Genomic DNA, 25,506 nt, shown 5'->3' with positions numbered 1-25,506 from the left:
CTAATTTAGAAATGTTGCTGCAGCTGCCGGCCCTGTGAAATCCTGCACTCGTGTACCCAATGGCACTTTGCTTTTGGAGGTCATAGAACTCTGAATTCCTTCTGTGGTTTTATTTACACTAGGCTGCACGACAGTCTGTCTGAGGCTGAAGTTCAAACGTACTTCTCTGAGTGTCATTGGCGTCCACCGGGTGGTGAAAAAGTTAGATGCCTCCGTAGTGCCCATACGCACTCTTTTTCTCACCTTAGATAGAGGGCTGCTTCTGTCCAAGACCAAAGCAGGCTATGAATTTACTACAGTTGGCCCATACATTCCGAACGTGATGCCCTGCTACCAGTGTCTTGCCGACACCCAGCCAAATTTGTAACCTCTGGTAGGGACGCTCGCAAGGACTATTATCTGCCTCCTCCTCCCCATTACATCAACTGCAATGGCGACCATGCTGCCTTCTCTCGAGATTGTCCCATTTATCTCGATGGGTGGGCTGTCCAGGAGATCCGGGTAAAGGAAAAAGTACCTTACCTGGTCGCTCGCAAGTTACTGGTTAGTCGCAAAACCTGCGTTCTACCATCTGCCACTTACAGTACTGCTCTTGCTACATATCGCTCCATGAAGGACACGGCCACGCAGACATGCGACCTTAAATTCAGTTCTGAGGTTGTGAAATCGCCCAGTGTCATGGTAGCATTGCTGTCCCCTCGTCCAGCTGTACAACAAGCCATCAAACTCTCGCCTCACGGGGCGAAATCACCAGCTGCACAATTGCCAGCCCGGAAAGGGCAGAAGGAATACTTCTGTGAGGACTTTCTACATCCCTTCAGCCAACCAACATCTGAGTCTTCCTCTGCTGCCCGGAAAGGCTCGAAGAAGTCAGGGGCGATCGGTATTCTCCATCACAGACTCGAAGATCCTCTTCAGTGGTGTCGCCACATGATACCCTCGCCTGGCCAGCCTCCGTGTCGCCTGTGCACAATACCAACCGTTTTTCTGCGCTGGACTCCGCAGGCCGACAGCGGAAGAAAGCTGGCGCTTCTGTGGACCTCGTGGAGCAGGATTCTCCTGCCTCTGTGCCCTGTAGCAGCGAGTCTTCGCAGGGTTGCACTCTGCAGCCGCCGAGGTGACACCTCTTCGTTTTTTCCTTATCATGACTCTGCTCCAATGGAAGGTTCGCGGCCTTCGATCCCACAAAGAGGATTTATGGCTGCTTTTAGAGACGCAGCGTCCACTTGTTTTCTGCTTTCAAGAAACAAAATTGCGCCCACACGATCGCTTCGATCTTTCGCGTTTCTTTTGGGTCCATTTTGAGCTCCCCCTCTCCCCCCCCCCCCTCCGAGGTCGTCATTCCATCTCATAGGGGAGTAATGCTGCTCACACGGGATAACGTTCATAGGCAACCCATGTCCCTGACACTCTGCCTTCAAGCTGTTGCTGTTCGCCTTTTCATTCCTCACATGACTTTTTCCCTTTGTACCATTTATATCCCTCCACCATTCGATGTCACCAGGACAGACTTCTTCCAACTTATTGGGTAGCTACCTCACCCCTTTCTGCTTCTCGGTGACTTTAAAATGCTCTATCCCCATTGGGGTTGTCCCAGAACCTGTCAGAGATATGCCCTCTTGACTGACCTTCTTAATCAACTTAACCTCTTCTGCCTTAACAAAGGAACACCCATGTTCCTTTCAGATTCCTCGCACCCCTATTCCCATTTGGACCTATCCTGCACTGCCCAGCTTGCCTATCGTCTCTAGTGGTTTGTTCTCTCTGACACATACTCGAGCGACCATTTCCCGTGTGCTATCCGTTTGCTGAGTCCAACCCCGCCTGTGTGCACACTCAAATAGCAGCTTACTAAGGTCGACTGGAGGTTTTACTCCTCCATGGGGACATTCGACGAACAATATATCCCCAGTTGTGATGATCAGGTGGAATATCTTACAAACTTTATCCTTGCCGCTGCAGAACATTCCATTCCACACACTTCCTTTTTATCATGCTGTGTCCCGATCCCTTGGTTGACTGAGGCCTGCTGCGACTTAATTCGCATGTGGATGCGTGCTCTCTGCGTTTTTAACCATCCTACCATGGCAAACTGCATTCATTATGAACAGATGCGTGTACAGTGTTGCCCCGTTCTTCGGGATAGCAAAAAAAGCTAGGTGGATTTCATTCACATGTTCTTTTAACAGTTCCACTTCCTCTTCAGTCGTGTGGGCCAACCTCCGACGGTTCTCTGGGACCAAGATCTGTTCCCCAATTTTCAGCCTGACAGTAGCAGATGATGTCACAGTGGATCCTGTTGCTATCTCAAAAACATTGGGCCCCCATTTTGTGGAGTTTCCGAGTTCCTCCCACTGTCACCCTGCCTTCTTCCTTCGGAACGAGCAGAGGCGGCTCGGGTGGTACCCTTCTCTTCTCAGAATCATGAGTGCTACAATGCTCCCTTTACTATGAGGGTGCTGGATCATGCTCTCACTTCATCCCAATCCACTGTCCCAGGGCCAGACGCTGTTCACATACAGATATTTCAGCACCTTTCTATTGTGGGCAATCACTTTCTGCTTAATACGTGCAACCCCATTTGGTCAGAGGGCACGTTTCCCAAACACTGGCTTTAAGCCACTGTCATACCCATACCTAAGCCTTGTAAAGACAAACACCTTCCTTCTAGCTACCGCCCCATTTCTCTCATCAGCTGTGTTTGCAGGGTGATGGAACGTGTGACTCATGACCAGCTGGTGTGGTGGCTCGAGTCTTACTAACTACTGCACAGTGTGGATTTCGAGCGCGCTATTCTGCTGCTGACCATCTCGTCACTTTGTCCACCTATGTCATGAATGGTTTTCTGCGGAAATCCCAGAAATTTGCCGTGTTTGCCAATTTGGAGAAAGCTGGAGGGCTGGTATCCTCTGTACTGTCTACAAGTGGGGCTTCCATGGCCGCCTGCTCCGTTTCCTTCAGGAATTTTTAAAAGACGGAGTTTTCAACGTGCATGCGGGTTCTGCCTTGCCGGACACCTTCATCCAGGGCATCTGAGGCTTCCTTTTCGTTGACGATTTTGCTATCGGATGCAATTCTCCACGGACTTGTCTCATTGAGTGGCGTTTTCAGAGGTGTCTCGATCGCGTTTACTCATGGGGTATCCACAGTGGCTTTGGTTTCTCCACTGGCAAAACCGTTTGTATGAATTTCTGGCGGTGCAATTGGCGTTCTCCACCGTCCTTACATCTCGGACCTGTTGCTCTTCCGTTTGTTGAAAATACGAAATTCCTGGGGCTCATGCTCGATAGGAAAATCTCTTGGTCCTTTCACGTGTCTTACCTGCCAGCCCGCTATATGCGGCCCCTCAATGTACTGTGTGTCTTCAATGGTACTTCCTGGGGTGCAGATCGAACGAACCTCCTCCGATTATACCGGTCCCTTGTCCGTTCGAAACTAAACTATGGGTGTTTCGTTTATGGTTCAAAAATGGCTCTGAGCACTATGGGACTCAACTGCTGAGGTCATTAGTCCCCTAGAACTTAGAACTAGTTAAACCTAACTAACCTAAGGACATCACAAACATCCATGCCCGAGGCAGGATTCGAACCTGCGACCGTAGCGGTCTTGCGGTTCCAGACTGCAGGGCCTTTAACCGCACGGCCACTTCGGCCGGCGTTTCGTTTATGCATCTGCACGTCAGTCCCTCTTAACGTCGTCTGAATACTATCCACTATCGTGGCATCCGTTGGGCACTGGCGTCTTTTACACTAGCCCGGTTGAGAGTGCATGCAAATTCTGCCGAACCACCTCTGTCCTACCACCTCTGTCCTAACACCGTGTCTCTCTCCTCAGCAGGTACGCATGCCGTTTGTCTGCCATGAATGGTCACCCATCCTATGTCTCCGTCATCGATGACTCCTTTGATCGCCAGCATGGGGCGCGTCCTTCTTCTCTGTAACCTCCTGGAGTTCGCTTTCGGCTTATGCTCCGGCAGCTTAACTTTACGCTACCTGCCACTTCCCCGACGGGTGTGAGTCTTTAGTGCAGCGGCCCGTATTCACCTTGGCCTTAATTTGCTTCCTAAGGACATTAGTCCAGCCTCCCTGTATCGCCTTTACTTTAATGACTAACGCATGGAAATTCGCGATAATACCTTTGTGTACACTGATGGCTCTCGGACCAGTCGTGGTGTTGGGTGTGTGTCTGTCATTGGCGCCTACGTTTTTCTGTATCGACTTCCGGAACCCTGCTCAGTATTTACAGCGGAGCTGTCCGCACTGTATCAGGCCACTCAATACATACGGTGACACAGGTTTCTTTAGTCATAATTCTGTGACCATGTTATTGACTATTCTTTGATTTAAATTTTGAGGAGGACACTCCTAGTAGTGTTGAAACCCGGTTAATTTGTTAAAAATGGTGACCGAGGGCTGTTTTCTTTCAGTTGACAGGATTTTTAATTGCGTCATATGCTCAGACTCTCTCGGCGCCCTCAAGAGCCTCTTTGTGCTGCACACAGTCCATCCATTAATGCAACGGGTCCAGGAAAGCTGTCACTTGCTCACTCTCGATGGGGCCACTGTGATGTGTACGTGGGTCCCTGGTCACGTCGGTGGACGGGAAACGAGGTCGCTGACGCTGCTGCCAAGGCTGCAGTCCTCGTACCTCAGCTCGCAAGTCCTTACGTTCCCTCCGGTGATCTCTGTGTTGCCGTCTGTCAGCAGGTGGTGCCATTTTGGCATCACCACTGGTATTCCGTTCATGTTTACAGATCTCTCTCCTCGTCCCTGTTTTTAGCTGTATTATCTTCCGTCGGTTGGCATTCACTTGTAGTCGTTTTTAACTCCTCTTTTGTCTTCCCTAACTGTTTTTGCGCCCTAAAACAAGAACAAAATACCTCAAACGAAGATCCAAAGTTTAAAAATTTGGATTTTATACACTACTGGCCGTTAAAATTGCTACACCACGAAAATGACGTGCTACAGACGCGAAATTTAACCGACAAGAAGAAGATGCTTTGATATGCAAATGCTTAGCTTTTCAGAGCATTCACACAAGGCTGGCGCCGGTGGCGACACCTACAACGTGTTGACATGAGGAGAGTTTCCAACCGGTTTGTCATACACAAACAGCAGTTGACCGGCGTTGCCTGGTGAAACGTTGTTGTGATGCCTCGTGTAAGGAGGAGAAATGCGTACCATGACGTTTCCGACTTTGATAAAGGTCGGATTGTAGCCTATCGCGATTGCGGTTTATCGTATCGCGACATTGCTGCTAGCGTTGGTCGAGATCCAATGACTGTTAGCAGAATATGGAATCGGTGGGTTCAGGAGGGCAATGCGGAACGCCGTGCTGGATACCAACGGCCTCGTATCACTAGCAGTCGAGATGACAGGCATCTTATCCGCATGGCTGTAACGGATCCTTTAGCCACATCTCGATCCCTGAGTCAACAGATGGGGATGTTTGCAAGACGACAACCATCTGCACGAATAGTTCGACGACGTTTGCAGCAACATGGACTATCAGCTCGGAGACCATGGCTGCGGTTACCCTTGACGCTGCATCACAGACAGGAGCGTCTGCGATGGTGTACTCAACGACGAACCTGGGTGCACGAATGGCAGACCGTCAATTTTTCGGATGAATTCAGGTTCTGTTGACAGCATCATGATGGTCACATCCGTGTTTGGCGACATCGTGGTTAACGCACATTGGAAGCGTGTATTCGTCATCGCCATACTGGCGTATCACCCGGCGTGATGATATGGGGTGCCATTGGTTACACGTCTCGGTCACCTCTTGTTCGTATTGACGGCACTTTGAACAGTGGACGTTACATTTCAGATGTGTTGCGGCCCGTTGCTCTACCCTTCATTCGATCCCTGCGAAACCCTACATTTCAGCAGGATAATGCACGACCGCATGTTGCAGGTCTTGTGCAGGCGATTCTGGATACAGAAAATGTTCGACTGCTGCCCTGGCCAGCACATTCTCCAGCTCTCTCACCAATTGAAAACGTCCGGTTAATGGTGGCCGAGCAAACTGGCTCGTCAGAATACGCCAGTCACTATTCATGATGAACTGTGGTATCGTGTTGACGCTGCATGGGCAGCTGTACCTGTACACGCCATCCAAGCTCTGTTTGACTCAATGCCCAGGCGTATCAAGGCCATTATTACGGCCAGAGGTGGTAGTTTTGGGTAGTGATTTCTCAGGATCTATGCAAATGTAATCACACGTCAGTTCTAGTATAATATATTTGTCTAATGAATACCAGTTTATCATCTACATTTCATCTTGGTGCAGCAATTTTAATGGCCAGTGGTGTAATACGACACGTTCCAAGAAAACGTTCGTTATTAAACTAAATGCCTGGAGTTCAGATCTTTTAAATCCTAACATAAATGTCATGAGCGAAGAACTTATTTGTGTACATAAGCTGAATTACACATTGAAATAGCTTTCTTAACTTTTTCTGCACGGTCGAGGATATTGCTGTTGAATTAATATTTTCTAGTCACGTAAATTTCTGATTTGAATAAATAGGTCGTTCACACTGTAGGTCTATCAGCTCAGTTTGGTCGTAGTGGGGTATATTAGCAGCCATAAGCGAGAACAGTCTTACATTTAGGTCGAAGTAATTCCTGAGCAGTAGGGAATGTTGGAAGCTCTTCAGAAACTCTGCACGCATTGTGTGACGTAATGGGCCGCCCATAAATAGAAACGCTGATAAATAACTATTTTATTTCGAAATAAATTCGTCGAATGCGAATATCGTGGCATCAGCTGTTAGTTGTAGATGTACCATCTATACGTGACACAGCTGATTCCAAGATAATCGCATTCAGCTAACTTATGTCTAATTGATATCGGATGGATGTCAATCGTCATTAATGCGTGTTTATCCACACATGCAAGTAAACAGGAATACATTTTAGTTCGGACGGTGTTCTGTTCCTTCATCACCAGAACTGGATCAGATACATGATACAATATGACGGCAACTCGTTAATTTCATGTGTGTCTGTAGGTGCGCCTCAATTGAAGAACAGTATGTCGAAGAATTTTTTTCCCCCTCCGATCACTTTCAGAAATGGTCCTAAAATCTAGGTAACCAATTTTCTCCGTTGTCTATACAAACAGCGATGCCGTTGAAACAGGCACTCAATAAAATCGGCGTATCCCTGGCTTAGGCGCTAGCAGTTCCACTTCAGATTACTATTTTTCAGTCGGACACAACCAGGAGACCTTTGCAGACCCGTCGAGGGTGTGCGCTGTGAGTCGCCGAAAATCACAGGACAGCATCGATAATGGACAAACAGCAAAGGTTGACAACCCTGGAGAGTGAACCAAATCTAAAGCGATATTAGGAACCAAGCAGTGCTGACAAGGGAAACTCCCCTGTGAGGTTTAGTAGTAAAAGGGCCCGGTGGATAGCCCTCGGAAAACAGGAAGAAGGTGTACTGAAGCGTGAAAAAGGAAGCTAAATAGAAACAGTGAACGGTCCAGGCTCAACATAAGCAACATTGGGCGAAGCTGGACAGCCGTTGAGTCGTGGTTTCGTGGTCACGGTGTTTGACTGTAAAGCGCGAGATCCACGTTCGAAACCGCCTCGTACCCCATACATATTTTTTTCACAAAATTATAACCTTACCGCCAGATTGTTGACGTGTCTCTTCTCCATCTGTAGTCTTGGCAATTGTCATACTGTAGAGTGGTTATAGGACGTGAGTCAGGTGATAAGAATTTACACTACTGGCTATTAAAACTGCTACACCAAGAAGAAATGCAGATGATAAACGGGTATTCATTGGACAAATATATTATAATTGAACTGACATGTGGTTACATTTTCACGCAATTTGGGTGCATAGATCCTGAGAAATCAGTACCCAGAACAACTACCTCTGGCCCTAATAACGGCCTTGATGCGCCTGAGCATTGAGTCAGAGCTTGGATGGTGTGTACAGGTACAGCTGGCCATGCAGCTTCAACACGATACCACAGTTCATCATGAGTAGTGACTGGCGTATTGTGACGAGCCAGTTGCTCGTCCACCATTGACAAGACGTTTTCAGTTGGTGAGAGATCTGGAGAATGTGCTGGACAGGGCAGCAGTCGAACATTTTCTGTATCCAGAAAGGCCCGTACAGGACCTGCAACCTGCGGTCGTGCATTATCCTGCTGAAATTAGGGTTTCACAGGGATCTAATGAAGGGTAGAGTCACGGGTCGTAACACATCTCAAATGTAACGTCCATTGCTCAAAGTGCCATCAATGCGAACAAGAGGTGACAGAGACGTGTAACCAATGGCACCCCATACCATCACGCCGGCTGATACGCCAGTATGGCGATGACGAATACACGCTTCCAAAATGCATTCACCGCGATGTCGCCAAACCCGGATGCTACCATCATGATGCTGTCAACAGAACCTGGATTGATCCGAAAAAAATCGACGTTTTGCCATTCGTGCACTCAGGTTCGTCGTTGAGTATACCATCGCAGGCGCTCCTGCCTGTGATGCAGCGTCAAGGGTAACCGCAGCCACTGTCTCTGAGCTGATAGTCCATGCTGCTGCGAACGTCGTCGAACTGTTCGTGCAGATGGTTATTATCCCCATATGTCGACTCAGGGATCGAGACGTGGCTGCACGATCCGTTACAGCCATGCGGATAAGATGCCTGTCGTCTCGACTGCTAGTGATACGAGGCCGTTGGTATCCAGCACGGCGTTTCGTATTACCCTCCTGAAACCACCGATTCCATATTCTGCTAACAGTCATTGGATCTCGACCAACGCGAGCAGCAATGTCGCGATACGATGAACCGTCATCGCGATATGCTGCAATCCGACCTTTATCAAAGTCGGAAACGCAGTGGTACGCATTTCTCCTCCTTACACGAGGCATCACAACAACGTTTCACCAGTCAACGCCGGTCAACTGCTGTTTGTGTATGAGAGATCGGTTGGAAACTCTCCTCATGTCAGCACGTTGTAGGTGTCGCCACCGGCGCCAACCTTGTGTGAATGCTCTGAAAAGCTAATCATTTGCATGCCACAGCATCTTCTTCCTGTCGGTTAAATTTGACGTCTGTAGCACGTCATCTTCGTGGTGTAGCAATTTTAAGGGCCAGTAGCAATTTTAATGGCCAGTAGTGTATTACCGTCGCAAGTAAATACGATAAAACGAGAGCAGGCGAGATACTGCATAAATCTGGTTCAGACATGAAAAGAAATGCGTGTGAACTGTGTTACAGCAAAAGGGAGGCAAATCGGGAGGCAAGAGTCATGAAGTGGAGTACGTGTATAGAACATGTAGGAGATACGTACGTCTGGAGATCCCTTACATACACTTTGATCTTGCAAACGGATGTTACAACACGACACAAACACAAATCTGAATATAGCGATCAGCTACGTTAATGACCGGATGGACAGTTCATAATTTTGCGGGAAAATAGTGGGGCACGAAAGCGATTTGAACACGGATCTCCCGCTTGGCAGTCCAACACCGTGACCACATAACAGCGACGCCGATGTTTGTATGTTGCTTCTTTTTTTCACAGTTCGGTGCAATTTCCTGTTTTCGTGCCTGATCTACGTTCAGTTTTTGACGGGCTGTCCACTGCCCCATTTCAGCACTAAATCTCGGGGGTGGGGGGGGGGGGGGGGGCGGGATGTGACGGGGAGTTGCCCTTGTGAGTAGATTGAACAGTACGAGAGTGCAGCTGAAACACGACTGAGGTCCGTGTTGCTTTTTGGAAGTTCGCGGTACAGTGTCGCTAGTGGAGAGCGGTGTGTCTGTCTGTCTTGGTGTAGGTTCAAGTTTGCCGGTAAGACGGGGGACAGCTACAGAGGTCGCACCAAGAGGCGGCATAGTGTCCGTACGGCGACGGTCCGGGCGCCTGCGCAGCTAGCCGCGTGGGGCGTGGCCCGCTCCTGGTGCTGAGGCGGCGACGGCAGCGCCGCCTGGTCACTGTCGTCTATCTCCATGTGTTCTGGCGAGCTTTCGAACTCTTCGGTCCAGGATACCAGATTCAAAATTAGTATAGTTGCCAATAGAATTATTTCCCATATGCTCGAAGTCTGTGTGTTTCATCAACATACTGTGTTAAGCTTTTGTAACAAATTTTCTGTATGTGAGAAAGCAGAATATATTGATTTCATAAACTTTCTCCTCATGTAACATGCACTTCACGTATCGTATTCAATTGTTAAGCAAAACTAACTGCTGATCGTGTTGCTCATATTAACAGCGATGTGAAATAAGACTTTAAATTTCGTTAAATGCAAAATTTGAAATAAAAATAAATGTTATTAAGTGCTAAAATAAACCAATTCCTCAATGAGAACTGTATAACTAAAAGTCATTATCCAAGTACATTATGGACGTTACGTGATTTGAAGTGCAGTGTTTTATTTGGGATATTCACAAAAATAAATTACTGCTGTACTCGGAAGAAAATAACGGTTTGAAATTACCAGTACTGTTCACTGAAAATTAATCTGCTATCCAACAATCCTGACTACATACTGCTTGCTCAAGAATGCAAGGTGAGATTTCCGCCGAAATGGAAGTGACTTACTTCTTGTTCATCATGCTGTTTTTGTGTCTGATGTACTGATGTTCTCGAAAGCTAGTACAAATCAGCAGATGCAGGCACTGAACGAAAATAAACTACTCTAATATTTATTAATTTTTTTGTTAGGAATAATCAATGGCTTCGTGTGGCATAAGGTGCAATGCACACACGACAAAAGCTTCACAGTGAATCGTGCACGTGGGTAACTTTAAAGAAAATCATTCGTGAGAAATCAAACTCTGATTATTGACAAAAAGACTACACAAGTAAGAAGACTCTTGACAATTACAAAATTCTCTCACTAAAACGACATTAGGAACATTTCAACCAGTTGAGTTATTCGTGACATAGTGAGAAACAGAGATCAAATTCACACCAATCATGAAAGTTGTAATTACCTTAGCGGTAAAGATTTCCTTCAGCAACACTTCTGACAAATATTTCATTCTTGCGCATAGCTTCTATATTCCTCCAAAATGTTCTCCGTCAGCATAAAGAACGAGAAAGCGTTTTAAATGATTTTTCATGTATTCCACATAGCTTCTCCCAGATTCACAGAAAATAGATCTCATTTTCTGAAAAACTCAACCAGTCGCTGCTATACGAAAAGTAAAAATGCCCCAGCGCTGCACCACTGACTGATCAGTAACTGACTAGTCAGCCACAGCTGAGACTAAGGATCTCTCTGACTGCTCATGCAGTGCGCTCATTCATCTTTGTCTCAGTACGATAAAGATGAATTATTTACAATAGCAGAAAACATATGAGGACCTTAAAAGTGTGTGTAGCTTTTCCTATCTTCAAACACCAAAATACACTGTCCGAATTCCACGTCGTCGAAGTATTGTGAAACCAAAGTCACATTTATGACTTCCAGCACGTCTCAAAATTAAATACCTTCTACATATTGCTAGAAGCCGGGTTTGCTGTGAACACGGCCTGTTCATCATCAGGTGCTCCGTAGATATGAAGGTTACACTGATGCTGAATCTATTACCCCAGATCATAGAAATAATAGCCGCTATAAAGTTAAAAGGATATTTGAAAAGTCAGCTGCCTCACACATCGAAATCTTATTCAACAAATTCCTGACGCATCAGGGGGATCGCCTATTGCTCATGGTTGGAGGACTTGTGCATTTCAGTTGAATAATTTGCTTTAATGGTTGCTGGACGATAGTTGGATCTGGTAAAATAATATTTATTGAAGCAATGAGCAGAAGTTACTCAGGACGCATGAACGTCTAGGTTATAAAACAATTTGAGAATGAATTTACTTAATTAAAATAGAACAGTGATAAATACAGGTTATTAGGGTCGCCGCCAGCATCATGCGGTACTTTACGGTTGAGATGGAACGAGACACAAGAAGGACACGAAAAACGCTTTCAACCGTGATTCCAAAATTATAAAATTACACAAAAAGAGTATGAATTCGAGCAGATCACACAATAGGTCGATGAATAAGAGAAGAATCAGAATTAAACATCAACAAGCGGGTGATCTCGAGCGACCTAACTCGACAACGAAACAAAACATGAGTGGTTACGGAAAAGTTCCCCTTCGAAGCAAGAATTTGATTCCAGCAAAATGTGCGTGCATACCAGTGCGTGAAGCGTGTAGATCAAGTTATGAACTCTGAAAACAGAAACTAGGACTGATCTCCTCTTTATCCACTATACCGCTATTTCTCAAGTCGGGAGTGCGTGTTGCATATTCTGTCTTACTGTGACTGCGGACAAGTCGCGATGCGCCGATGCGCCGAATTGCGGCCGCTCCTAATTGTTGCTGGACTTAGCCGATGTGATGTGATGTGATGTGACTGCGAATCGTGGAGTCTCATCACTGGTCACGGATGCGAGTAAATCCTGGAAACTTCAGAGACTTGCCCGAAGACGGCAGCCAAGAAAAAAAAACACGTACGAGCGTGAAGTCCAGAATAGAATCTACAAGTGGAAGTTCGAATCAGAATGCCTCTCTTAGTTTTGGTAGCCGTCCTTCAATTAGCGATCTGGAAGTCCGTTCACTAGCCCCCACCATTAAGTTGAAAACGTATCTGCCAATGAGATATGTCTATATGGAAACTGGAAACGAGTACGCCCACTTCCACGTTCACACTTGTTTGTCAGTAACGCTGAAAATTTTTTTGGCTTCACACAGCGCTCCCACAGAAAGGGCAACGTTTGGAAATTTGCAGGCACATGAATGATAGCATACACTGAAGAGCCAAAGAAACTGTCCGAGGGGGTGGAGATCTTCTGAACTTGCAAAGCATCCCAGTTATGCTCAATAATGTTCATGTCTGGGCAGATTGGTGGCCAGCGGGGGTGTTTACACTCAGAAGAGTATTCCTGGAGCCACTCTGTAGCAATTCTGGACGTGTGAGGTGTCACATTGGTCTGCTGGAATATTCAAAGTATGTCGGAATGCACAATGGACACCAATGGATGGTGTTCAGACAGGATGCTTATATACGTGTCATCTGTCGCATCTAGACTATCAGGGGACGCATATCACTCCAGCTACACACGCTGCACACCATTACAGGGTCTCCACCAGCTTGAACAGACCCCTATTGACAGGAAGGGTCCATGGATTCATGAGGTTGTCACCATACCTGTACACGTCGATCCGCTCTGCAAAATTTGAAACGAGACGCGTCCGACCAGACAAAACGTTTCCAGTCGTCAACAGTCCAGTGTCTGTATCGACAGGCCCAGTTGAGGCGTCAAGCTTTGTGTCGTGCAGTCGTCAAGGGTACACGAGTGGGCCTTAGGCTCCGAAAGCCTATATCGGTGATGTTTCGTTGAATGGTTCGCACGCTGACACTTGTTGATGGCCCAGCATTGAAATCTGCATCAATTTACGGAAGGTTTGCGCTTCTGTCACGTTGAACGAATGTCTTCACTCGTCGTTGGCCCCGTTCTTGCAGGAACTTTTTCCTGCCGCAGCGATGTCGGAGATTTGATGTTTTACAGGATTTCTGATATTCGTGGTACACTGGTGAAACGGTCGTACGGGAAAATCCGCACTTCATCGCTACCTCGGAGATGCTGTGTCCCGTCGCTCGTGCACCGACTATAACACCACGTTCAAAGTCACCTAAATCTCGACAACCAGTCATTGTAGCAGCAGTAACCGATCTAGCGACTACACCGGATACTTGTCTCATACAGGGTATTCCAAAAAGGTACGGCCAAACTTTCAGGAAACATTCCTCACACACAAATAAAGAAAAGATGTTGTGTGGACATGTGTCCGGAAACGCTTAATTTCCATGTTAGCGCTCATTTTAGATTCGTCAGTATATTCTGTACTTCCTCGATTCACCGCCAGTTGGCCCAATTGAAGGAAGGTAATGTTGACTTCGGTGCTTGTGTTGACATGCGACTCATTGCTCTACAGTACTAGCATCAAGCACATTGTTGGTGATGTCTTGATTGGGCCCCATGTTCTTCCACCTACGCTCAATGGAGCACGTTATCATGATTTCATACGGGATACTCTACCTGTGCTGCTAGAACATGTGCCTTTACAATTACGACACAACATGTTGTTCATGCACGATAGAGCTCCTGCACATTTCAGTCGAAGTGTTCGTACGCTTCTCAACAACAGATTCGGTGACCGATGGATTGGTAGAGGCGGACCAATTCCATGGCCTCCACGCTCTCCTGACTTCAACCCTCTTGAATTTCGTTTATGGGAGCATTTGAAAGCTCTTGTCTACGCAACCCCGGTACCAAATGTAGAGACTCTTCGTGCTCGTATTGTGGACGGCTGTGAAACAATACGCCATTCTCCAGGGCTGCATCAGCGCATCAGGGATTCCATGCGACGGAGGGTGGATGCATGTATCCTCGCTAACGGAGGACATTTTGAACATTTCCTGTAACAAAGTGTTTGAAGTCACGCTGGTACGTTCTGTTGCTGTGTGTTTCCATTCCGTGATTAATGTGATTTGTAGAGAAGTAATAAAATGAGCTCTAACATGGAAAGTAAGCGTTTCCGGACACGTGTCCACATAACATCTTTTCTTTCTTTGTGTGTGAGGAATGTTTCCTGAAAGTTGACGTTACCTTTTTGTAACACCCTGTATAGGCGTTGCCGACCGCAGCGCCGTTATTCGGTCTGTTTACATATGTCTTTATTTGAATACGCATGCTTATATCGGTTTATCTGGCGCATCAGTGTATTTTGCTTAAGGAAACGTGTCTGGACACCGCACACAACAAGATAATGGCAAGTGGACAGCTGAGGACTCTACCCGAAGTTTACTAGTTCGCTTTCGTATATTGTTTCGGAACCTTAATCTTACGTTTCCTCCCACGATACCGATGGGTGAGAACCCTTCACAGCCTGGCTTCGTGCAGAGGTCCTCGTTCATCTTGGACTTAGTTCGCCTACTAAGGACCCTGTTCTAGATTTGACCTATCGCTGTAACTTTCTCGAACTCTGAACGCGACTTGGAGACAGCATCTTCGTTTACATTGATGGCTGTAAGACCGACCGTGATGTCGGATGCGCCTTTGTCATTGGCAACAAACACATTAGATACCGGCTTCTAGAACAGTGCTCGATTTTTTGCTGCAGAGCTTTGCACCCTCCATCAGGCCAACTAGGACACCTGACGATTCTGCCTTCTCAAATGTGTGTTCCGTTCCGATTCACAAGAAATTGTGTGTCTACGCCTCAACACAGAACATGGAGACTGGAGGCTTGTCCACTGTGTAAAGCAGGACAAGTAGATCTGACGAAGTGTACAGTGCGGGTGCGGGCACAAGTCTTGTGGATCACAATGTTCAGCGCACATTGTTGAGTATGAGACTGCGCAGCAAACGACCTCTTCGTGTTTACACGTTGAGTCAACGACATTGTCAATTATTTCATCAGTGGGCACGGGATCGTCGAGATTTGACCGTGAATCAGTGGTCACTCGGCGCCTGAATCGCTGGTTTTGTTGGTCCTGGCCGATGATCGCGCTCGGACACACTATGACCAGCACGAAAGATTGCTCCCAACATACACTGCTCCTCAGATGCAGCTATTGTTCAATTCTTTTATCTTGGCGGTTCGCGCATGCCCGCCCAGACGCGGGAGATTGCTGCATTGCCAGTTGTACGCGCCAAGAGAAGCAGCGCCATAGTATAGTTTGCAAACTTACGTATAGGGGGAGCGCGCAGTTTATGAAGTAAAGCCATCACGGCCGCATTAACCCGCATTCCACGATGTGCGCGATTTTGTCATCATTGCACTGCTCGCCTGAGCAGACACATGGTGTTTCGACTGCTTTGACACACTTTATCATTCGATTTCACAAAAACTGTTTGGCCCAAAAATTTGATTTTTACACATCTTCTTGACTGATACCTTCCCTGCATAAATGACTTAATTTTGTTTCGATGTTCAACACAGTTATTGTGCAGCATTAAATGTATTGAATCATTGCACGAAATTTTTAAGAGTTTGCAAAGCTAAAAGTCCATAGCGTATAGTTGCCACTAGAAATTTCAAAAAATTACATTCAAACGAATAAAATTCATGAAGTAAGACACTTCGATATTGTTTCTAAATAAAGAAAATATTGAGCACCTCATAAGGTTTGAACTCGGAACCTTTCGCCTAGCAGCCAGACACTTTAACCATTACGCTAACGAAGCTCGTCATTCAGCATGACTCTAGGACGACTTTAAAATGTCACGCAAAATACCGACAAACACTGTTGGTATGACTATGAATTACTCACGTTTCGTCGAAGTACAATAGCAAATAAACATTTACCACTGTTCTTTATTGCGAAAAAGCGGTTAGTGAGATTGATACAAACACCCTTCCTTGCTATCGTCTGAATTAGGAGGCTTATTACTTGTTTGGTTTAATTAATTAATAGAATATGAAGCAATTGGTATAAAGAAAGCTTTTTCCAAACTTTCTATAAAAGAAAGTCTGCTATCAAGACACTGCTTTCGTTCATTTACTTCATTTATGACTGCAGGTTTCTAAAACTGAGGACACTCGTCCGTGCTCTGCACTGCAGTCGAGCTCTGGCAACGTCGTTCTCTGTCCATTGGCTGACTGTTTTGTGACGTCAGATGCGCAGAACGAACCCAAACTCGGCCGACGTCATGAATGACGCGCACTTTTGTTGAGGACAGTGTTACGCTGTGGGGAACATTCACCTGGGCCATAATGGACCTGTGCTTGTACCTCAAGACTCTGTCCCAGCTGTGTAGTAAGTGAGCGTTATCGCAGCTCATCTACATCCCTTCACGACTGAGGTCCTCCCTGATGTGGACGGTTGTCTTCTAGCGGACTAGCTGTCCGTGACGCAAGGTCTGAGTCGAGCTACAGTAGTCTGAGGAGCATTGTAGTGTACTCACGATGATGTGTTGGCCACCGACTTCCTCAGATACGCACCCGATGGAATACGTCTGGACGCTGCCAGGCACCAGCTCAGCGCCCACAAACCACTGATGCGCATTTTACGGAATTTGCATGATTTGTGCGTACCTTCTAGTGCCACATACCTCGGTAACCTACCGTAGACTTGACGAATCCATGCCACGCAGAAACGCCGCTGTATTACTTTCTGACTGGGACTGTAATGCTATTAAGCGGGTAGTCATCACATTTTGGCTCATCAGTGTAAGTACAGATATGAGCACCTCTTTTATTTTCGCAATTTTTGTTGTTATTTCAGATTCTTGTTTTAGTTTCATAAGGCTCATTTTTTAGTTCCGTATTCCCCGTTAATCGAAGCCCACTCGGATTCGCAGAAGTACAAGCGACTCGTAAGTTATTATGAGCAGATTATTTAGAAGGCAGTTCGACTTGATAAGGGTCCCAAGCGCTGACATACGTGCCTTGAGCTGTCGCTGTCTGGATGTGCATGCTGTCCGTGTGGGTGGCATAACATCAGATGCAGAGTAGTAGGCGTGTCGGCCATCAGAGCCGTGTTCCGCCATTCACTTTACGCCCGCATCACTGTTGACCGCTTTGACCCGGTGGGAGACTCCATTAGGGAGACAACACGACGGTCATCGCGCTTCATGGCGCTCCAGGGTACCGTTACAGCTCATTCGGTCTTCGAGCGAAGCGGATCCCGTGATTTCACGCGTATTAAAGCTGTTTGTGACGTTTAAATGCACTGACTGGTGTCTGGAAAGAATAATTTTTGGCAATGCTTTCCTTACGGACACTCCAAACGGAACAGTTCACTCTCGCTGTCTCATGAGCTTCAGCAACAATGATTTTGTCGTCATGAACCCGAGCATATGATGTTTAGAAACTAATGCACTGAACACAAAGCCGTTGCATCAGTATTACACTGGAACTGGAACACATCATTCCTAGCCACTTCCTGTGAGGTATCCGTAACGGTTTGAATTAAAATAATTATTTAATTTCATTTCCAGTTAAAATAATCAATTAATTCCACTTTCAGTTAAATAATTTTTAGTTTTTCAATAAAATAATCAATTAATTCCACTTTCAGTTAAATAATTTTTAGTTTTTCAATAAAATAATTATTTGAATTTTATTTAAATCTGAAGCTGGACAAATCATATGTTTCGTTGAGATTTGAAGGCGTGTGTGCCGACACGCTGCGCTTTCGTTGGGCGTCAGTTCATCCTGCCTTGTCCAGCTAACAAGGAGAGATTCCCAGGCGTGGGGTCGATTTTCTAGAAACATCGTATACGGCGGTGTAGTCTCGCACCCTCCGGCCATTCACTCTGGCGGACCCTAATCTGAGAGTAATGGACAAAAGAAAATTTCAGAATTTCTTTTGATTTACTAAGTTCTTTACAATATCACTCATTCAAAACATAGTCATAGGCTAACATTTTATGTACTTGAATGGCATGCCGAAGATTGTTCTTTCGAATCCCGTCGGATAAAATCTAATTCGCTTTCATTGAAAAGGCTGCGATTTTATTCAGTTAACTGGTTCAAATATATTTTTTTTAATTTGTCGCTGCTCTCATTTTTATACACTTTTATCCTTTTTTCATTTGGAGTCTGGGACTTGGCGCAGGCATGGTTATGTTGGCATTGCTTACCGTGTTTTTAAACGTCGGAGGTGCACATTCTCGCGGGAGGTTCTCCATCTTACTTTCGTTTTTTGTGTATACCCCGTTAAAATTAACAAAGTAATTGACGGTTGAGTGTGGAAGGGGCTGTGATGTTGTTGGCTCGTCTTGGTCCACGCTGACAAAATGATTGCAGCAATAGACGTGCATTTCTGTTCTGGATGCACTCTCTCTCTTCAGAGTTTGGTTTCGATTAACTTGTCACTTCCTGCGGACTTAGTTTTTCGGAGGCTGTCACTTCGGAGACATACCGCGCAGAGAGAGAATGAAAACGAGAACGAATCTGCAAATGATCGTGATGTGTTAAATGAGGAAGCAACCCGATATGACAGCATTGACGAGAATAGAAGGCTTGATAAAGCTCATCGTCGGATTGGTCATTTCTGTGGCACCTGCGCTGTGAACAAATGTGCGTGAATCACTCTATTATTCCTGACGATTTCCGAATCATTTTTAGGCATTTGTTCGAATATATCTGGTAAACTCCGGAAACTCAGGATTGTCCACTTACAAAATAGTTACACGTAATTAGCTTTTTGCTCAGTTGCGTACTCCAGCGGTTTACCGTTGGAAAATGACTGGTTTGTTGGAGATAACCTCATTAATTTAAGGACTACTGTTAATTTATCTAAGTTAGTTTTTGTAAAGAACAAGGAAAATATTGAGATTTTCACTCTGCAGGGGAGTGTGCGCTGATATGAAACTTCCTGGCAGATTAAAACTGTGTGCCGGACCGAGACTCGAACTCGGGACCTTTGCCTTTCTTGGGCAATTGCTCTACCAACTGAGCTACCCAAGCACGACTCACGCCCCGTCCTCACAGCTTTACTTCTGCCAGTACCTCGTCTCCTACCTTCCAAACTTTACAGAAGCTCTCCTGGAATGTAGGAGACGAGGTACTGGCAGAAGTAGAGCTGTGAGGACGGGGCGTGAGTCGTGCTTGGGTAGCTCAGTTGGTAGAGCAATTGCCCAAGAAAGGCAAAGGTCCCGAGTTCGAGTCTCGTTCCGGCACACAGTTTTAATCTGCCAGGAAGTTTCAAGGAAAATATTACTTGCTTGCAAGCCAACGTGGCTATCTCTTGCCAACTTAAAATTTAAAAGTAAGTAAAAAAATAAAATATCTACACTCCGGTGACAAGTCACGAAATTCTTTCTAAAATCGTGTCGGACCACCTTGTGCCCGGCTTAGTGGAGTAACTCGACATGGCATGGACTCGACAAGTTTTTGGCAGTCGCATGCAGAAATATTGAGCTCTGCTGTCTCTATAGCCGTCCATAATTGCGAAAGTGTTGCCGATGTAGGATTTTGTGCACGAATTGAGCTCTCCATTACGTTCGATAAATGTTCGTTGGGTTTCAAGTCTGGCGATCTGGGGGCCAAATCATTAGTTCGAATTGTCCAGAATGTTCTTCAAATCAATCGCGACCAATTGAGACCCGGTGACATGTTTGGGAACATGAAGCCCATGAATGGCTGAAAATGGTCTCCATGTAGCCGAACATAACCATTTCCGTTGAATGATCTGTTCAGTAGGACCAGAAGACGCCGTCCATTCTACGTAAACACGGCCCATACCGTTACGGAGCCACCACCAGCTTGCACAGTGGCTTGTTGACGCCTTGGGTCCATGGCCTCGTGGCGTCTATGCTACGCTCGAACCCTACCGTCAGCTCTTGCCAGCTGAAATCAGGACTCACCTGACCGGGCCACGGTTTTCGTCTAGGATCCAACCGACATGATTACAAGGCCAGGAGAGGCGCTGCAGGCGGTGTCGTGCTGTTAGCAAAGGCACTCGCATCGGTCGCCTGCTGCCATAGCCCATTAATGTCAAATTTCGCCGCACTGTCCTAACGTCTACGTTCGTAGTACGTCCCCACATTGATTTCCGCGGTTATTTCACGCAGTGTTGCTTGTATCTTAGGAATGACAAATCTAAAGCCGTCGGCACACGGACCGTGCTGTCGAACGTTAACGTTGAGCGTGCCAAGTTCAACGTGCTGCTGAACGCTCTGGAACGATGCGACTTCTGCATACGGTACGTGGGCCCCAACGTGGTATACGCGATCGCAGCGCACTCCAGCGGCAGTTGAGGGATGCTTCTAGTCCGTAAATCACACTGTTTACTCAATGGGCGCGCGTAAAATTCCCACGTTAGCTCTATTAAAACGCACATTTCCTCCATCGTCCACGAAAAGGAAAGTACCATGTCCAGTCAGTAAGGACGCAGGCTTATAAAAGTTCCATTACAAACAGTGCGGTACAAATTTGGAATACTTCTCCGCGTAAGATAAACATTATTTCATCATTCCCACATTTTAGTAAAACCCCTTGGTCAGTCTTACTTGATCGCTGTTCCTACCCAGAAGCAGAGTCTTTGCAACATGTGAATTACGAAGCGTAAAAGAAAAAGGAGCAAAATATCTTTATACAAGTAGCGCAAGCTGTCCTATAGATAAAGCCAATCGAACAAAGTCACCCCTCAAAAAAAAAAAAAGGTTAACTTTATTTACATAACACAAAGTATCGTAGCATATACTTACATTAAACTAATAATAAAGTATCAGAACCTAATAAAAACGCGAATGTTAGGAAAAAATTTGGAAGTGTTAAGACGCGAACTACCGCCTCAACAAAAACTCATTATCGGACAGAGACGCTACTCATTACGCTAAACCAACATCATGCTCCTTGTACTTAATCGTCTTATGTTACCCCTTACTGAAAACGTTAATCGTAGATAATTATGTTACTAATTGAAATTTAATTATAACAAACTGTACCAAGAACAATGCGTTTTGGGGGTATCTTCAGTGTGTCGCTGCCTTCAAATAGCCTACTCTCATAATGCGCAAGTTAAAATAATTATTTAGCCACGAATATGATGTTCCTCATTATTTTATTGGAACGAATCACACAACTAACAACGGATTTTCCAGTGATTCTCAATTTGCTGGTGCCCAGAAACGGCATATATACATATAGGCTTGAAATGAATGCCAGTATGGCGCCTCGTAACTCTGTACTGAAGGGAGACGGCGTTCGTGTGATGTAGGTGGCGTTGTGCCATCTCATTGGTCAACGCTCGCACGCACGCTCAGAATGTCTGACATGCCAGATGAGAGGTGATGCCTCAGATTTCATATTCTCGGCACACTCCTGACATTGTGGTTCTCGGAATATTGAATTCCGTAACGATTTCTCAAATAGAATGTCTCGTGCGTCTAGCTCCAACTACTACTCAGCGTTCAAAATCTGTTAATTCGCATCGTGGGCCATAATCGCGTACGACGCCTTTTCACCTGAATCACGTGATTAAAAATGACAGCTCCGCCAATGTCGTGCCCTTCTATACCTTGTGTACGCGACACAAGCGCTATCTGTGTATGCCCATGTCGCTATCCCGTGACTTTTGTCGCCTCATTGTATAGCAGACGGCGATCGTGCATATACTTTTGCTTCGTAAAAGAGCACATCACCAGTTGCCGAGTCTGTCTAAAGCGACAGTTTCAAGACAGCGTTAATGACTCGGAATATTGTTGGCTTAAGACCAGATTCAGACGACAGTTATAATTGGTGTTCCTCACAGAATGTCAGTTCTTTTGGAATGGAATCATTGTTCAAAAATTACCTGATTGATGTCAATTTGGGAGAAATGTGAATATAAATTATTTCTCTCGGATACACTCTTTCCCTACGAATAACGCTGATGAATTCTTCTTGGGGTAAGTAAAATCTCCGTTTCGGCAGATATCCTACTGATCTTCTGCCGAAGGTGTTGCAGGTTGTTTTGGGGTTCAGTAAAGGGTGCAGGAAGCGCAGTGTTGCCACTGCTTTACCCCTTCGCTCTCGGATATGCAAGCTTCCACGTCAGGCGTCGGTCCATGGTAACGGCGAGGTATTTGCCAGTACGAGGCCAAGGGTTGGAGCCTTCCATGATACGCACTGGCTGTAGATCAGATGGCAGCTTCTTTGTTCCTTCGGCGCAGAGCCTCCCTTAGGTTAGAGAGAGAGAGAGAGAGAGAGAGAGAGAGAGAGAGAGGGGGGGGGGAGGGGTTCAGTAAGTTAATGCGCCGGTGGTCCTTTGCCAGCCTAGTGTTTCTGCCTGTATCTGGTATGGCTACCACTCCCGCGCGTTTCTACGGAGGTAGGTAGCGGCAGGTTCGGAGGATGCTGTTGAAGAGTGCCGTCTGACTGCGCACTGTATTCGGCACTTGCTTCAGCACGGCGTTGTTGACCCGGTCGGATCCTCCTGTTTTCTGGGCTGCAGGTGCAGACCTGCTGTAGGACCACCATCTCTACGATGGCGTTGATTACGTACGTCGTCGTCGTCCCTGTCTGCCACGAGCACCGAGAGGCGGTCGGCCACCAGGCGGATATGATCGTCGGTGTTGTAGTTAATCGGCGTGAAATTAACTGAATGTGTCGGTAGGACGCTGGCCTTGGCATCTGGCTCACAGATGACGTCACATGCCATTTGCACTGTGGGATGCTCGGGCTGCGCCGCAAAAACTACTTTGTAATCCTCCAGGCGATGTCGTCGTCGATCGTGAATGTTGCAGATCTTGCCAGCTCTGTCTTGACTCCGGTCATCCTCAGACCGTACTCTGCCACCTGGAAGTGAAGATCATCAAAGAGGTTACGGGATTTCGGCAAAAAATGACCCCAGAATGTCTCTCCGAAACGAAATACATGTGGACACGGAGTAAGTGTGGACACGGAGTAAGTGCACAAAAAGCCAAGCTTGCAGAACTAGCCCATGTAGTAGTATTTATATGGCGATCCTGGTGCTTTTTGTCCCTTCCATCTTCCTTTCCCTCCCATTCCTCCCCCTCCCCCCATGCACCCCTCCTATTCCTCCCCCTCCCCTCATACACCCCTCCTCCTCCTCTTCAGCCAGTCACAGTGTAGTATTAAAATGAGGTAGTCAGTCAGTATGTAGTTTCAGTAAATAAACAAATAAAGTAAACGGAGACACAAAGTAAACGGAGACACAAAGTAAACGGGGACAAAGCCAATCTGGCAGAACTAACCCATTGTCGTTTGTAGCCCCTCCCCACCCATTCCATTTACAACCGATCACAATGTAATATTTTAGGAGTCATTAAAATGAAACAGTCAGTCAGAATCCAAGATGATGGAACTAGCCCAGTGGGGGAAAAATTGAAGGTGATGGAACTAGGCCAGTTCTGGTTTGTAACCCTTCTCCTATCTTCGAATCAGTGCGTAGCATTTTAGCTGATATTGCAATGAATTCACAAGGTTTTCGCTGAGCACCCATCTTAGCTGTGCACAAAAATATCCTCAAATGTCTCCCTAATAATCTATTCCAAAGTGATGTTGAACAGAATTGGGGGGAGTCCATTCCCTCTCAAATTCGTTTGGATTTTAAAAGGTTCAGAAATCTTGCCTCGAAATTTGACTTGGTATATGTCCATGTTTGCTTTACTATCTCTCTAGTTTTTCTGTCAATTCCAAAATCCTCAAGAGTTCTAATGAGGCTTTCTCTGTCTATGGAGTCATAGGCTTTTCTAAAATCAATAAACGTCGTAACATGTGGTTGACCAGCACGTGTTCTAATTATGTTTTTAAGGTTAATAGTTTGCTCCAAACAGCTCCTCCCTTTTCTAAATTCACCTTGGTATTCTCCTATCTGTGCCTCGAGAACTGGTTCAATCCTATTTAGTAATATCTTGGAAAGGACCTTGTATGGAACGGATAGAAGGGAAATCCCCCTGTAATTGTTCACATCTGATCTGTCACTCTTTATGTGAAGTGGATGTATAAGTGCTGTCCTCCAATCTTCTGGTATCTTCTCGGTTCTCCAAATTTCCTCAATAATTGTACCGAGGTGTAGTGCTACTTTTTCCTCATCTAGTTTCAAAAGTTCAGCTGTGATTCCATCTTCACCAGAAGACTTGCTGTTCTTGAGGGATTTTACAGCTTGCTGGGCTTCATTTAGAGTTGGAGGATGTGATTCCACAGGGATTTCTTCTGGAGTTGTGAATTCCGGTTTACAGTTGAGAAGGTCTTCGAAATGGTATGCTAAAATGTTGCAGTTTTCTTGGTCATTTGTACCTAATTTCCCTGATTTGTCACGAAAATTTAAACTAGGTGATTCGTAACCTTTCAGGTGTTTGTTGAAAGATTGGTAATAATCTCTGGATTTGTTTTGAGTGAAGTACATCTGTATTTCTTGAAGGGATAGTCTTTCGTACAGTCACTTTTCGTTTCTGATTGTGTAGGAGACTATTTTTCTACCTTCTCTTAACCTTTCCAGGTTGTTTTGTGTTGGATTCGATTTAAATTTTGGCCATATCTTTTGTCTGTTTTCCAAAGCTTCATTGCACTTTTCATTCCACCAGACATTTTTTTTCGTTTTGAATGGAAATGATTCTTCTGCAGCTTTCATTATTTGAGATTTCATTTCGTCCCATGTCTCACCTTGCAATTTTGATTTGAAATAATTTTGAGCACCTGTCTCAATATTCCCGGTTTCAAAATGCTTTCTCGTAGGTTTACTTTTATTTCTTCCTGAATTTGGGATGAATTTAATTTTAGACTTAACAAGATAGTGATCCATATCTATTTTGGCTCCTTTCTGTACCTTAATATTTTGAATTGTCTTAAATTATTTTCTAGAAATGGCTATGTGGTCAATTTGGAACACTACAAGGAGTTGATTTGGCGTTTTCCAAGTCTTCATCTTCTTGGGCTGTTTCTTGAAGTGTGTAGTCATAATTTTCAGGCTGAAGATTTGGCAAAGTTCAAAATAGTTCAAATGGCTCTAAGCAGTATGGGACTTAACATCTGAGGTCATCAGTCCCCTAGAACTTGGAACTACTTA

General features: G+C 45.6%; 1 protein-coding gene and 1 non-coding gene across 2 annotated transcripts in view; one reads left to right on the top strand and one right to left on the bottom strand.

The window, feature by feature from the left end:
- LOC124621865 (phospholipid-transporting ATPase ID) overlaps positions 1 to 25,506 on the top strand; it is a 538,522-nt gene that overhangs the window by 277,255 nt on the left and 235,761 nt on the right.
- On the bottom strand, positions 19,387 to 19,461 carry Trnas-aga. The gene has a single exon. It is a non-coding gene; the product is annotated as a tRNA-Ser (tRNA).

This window comes from Schistocerca americana, chromosome 7, assembly GCF_021461395.2.
Source record: "Schistocerca americana isolate TAMUIC-IGC-003095 chromosome 7, iqSchAmer2.1, whole genome shotgun sequence".
Lineage (NCBI taxonomy): Eukaryota > Metazoa > Arthropoda > Insecta > Orthoptera > Acrididae > Schistocerca > Schistocerca americana.
Note: the sequence above shows the minus strand (reverse complement) of the source record. Positions and strands in the feature narration are given on the sequence as shown.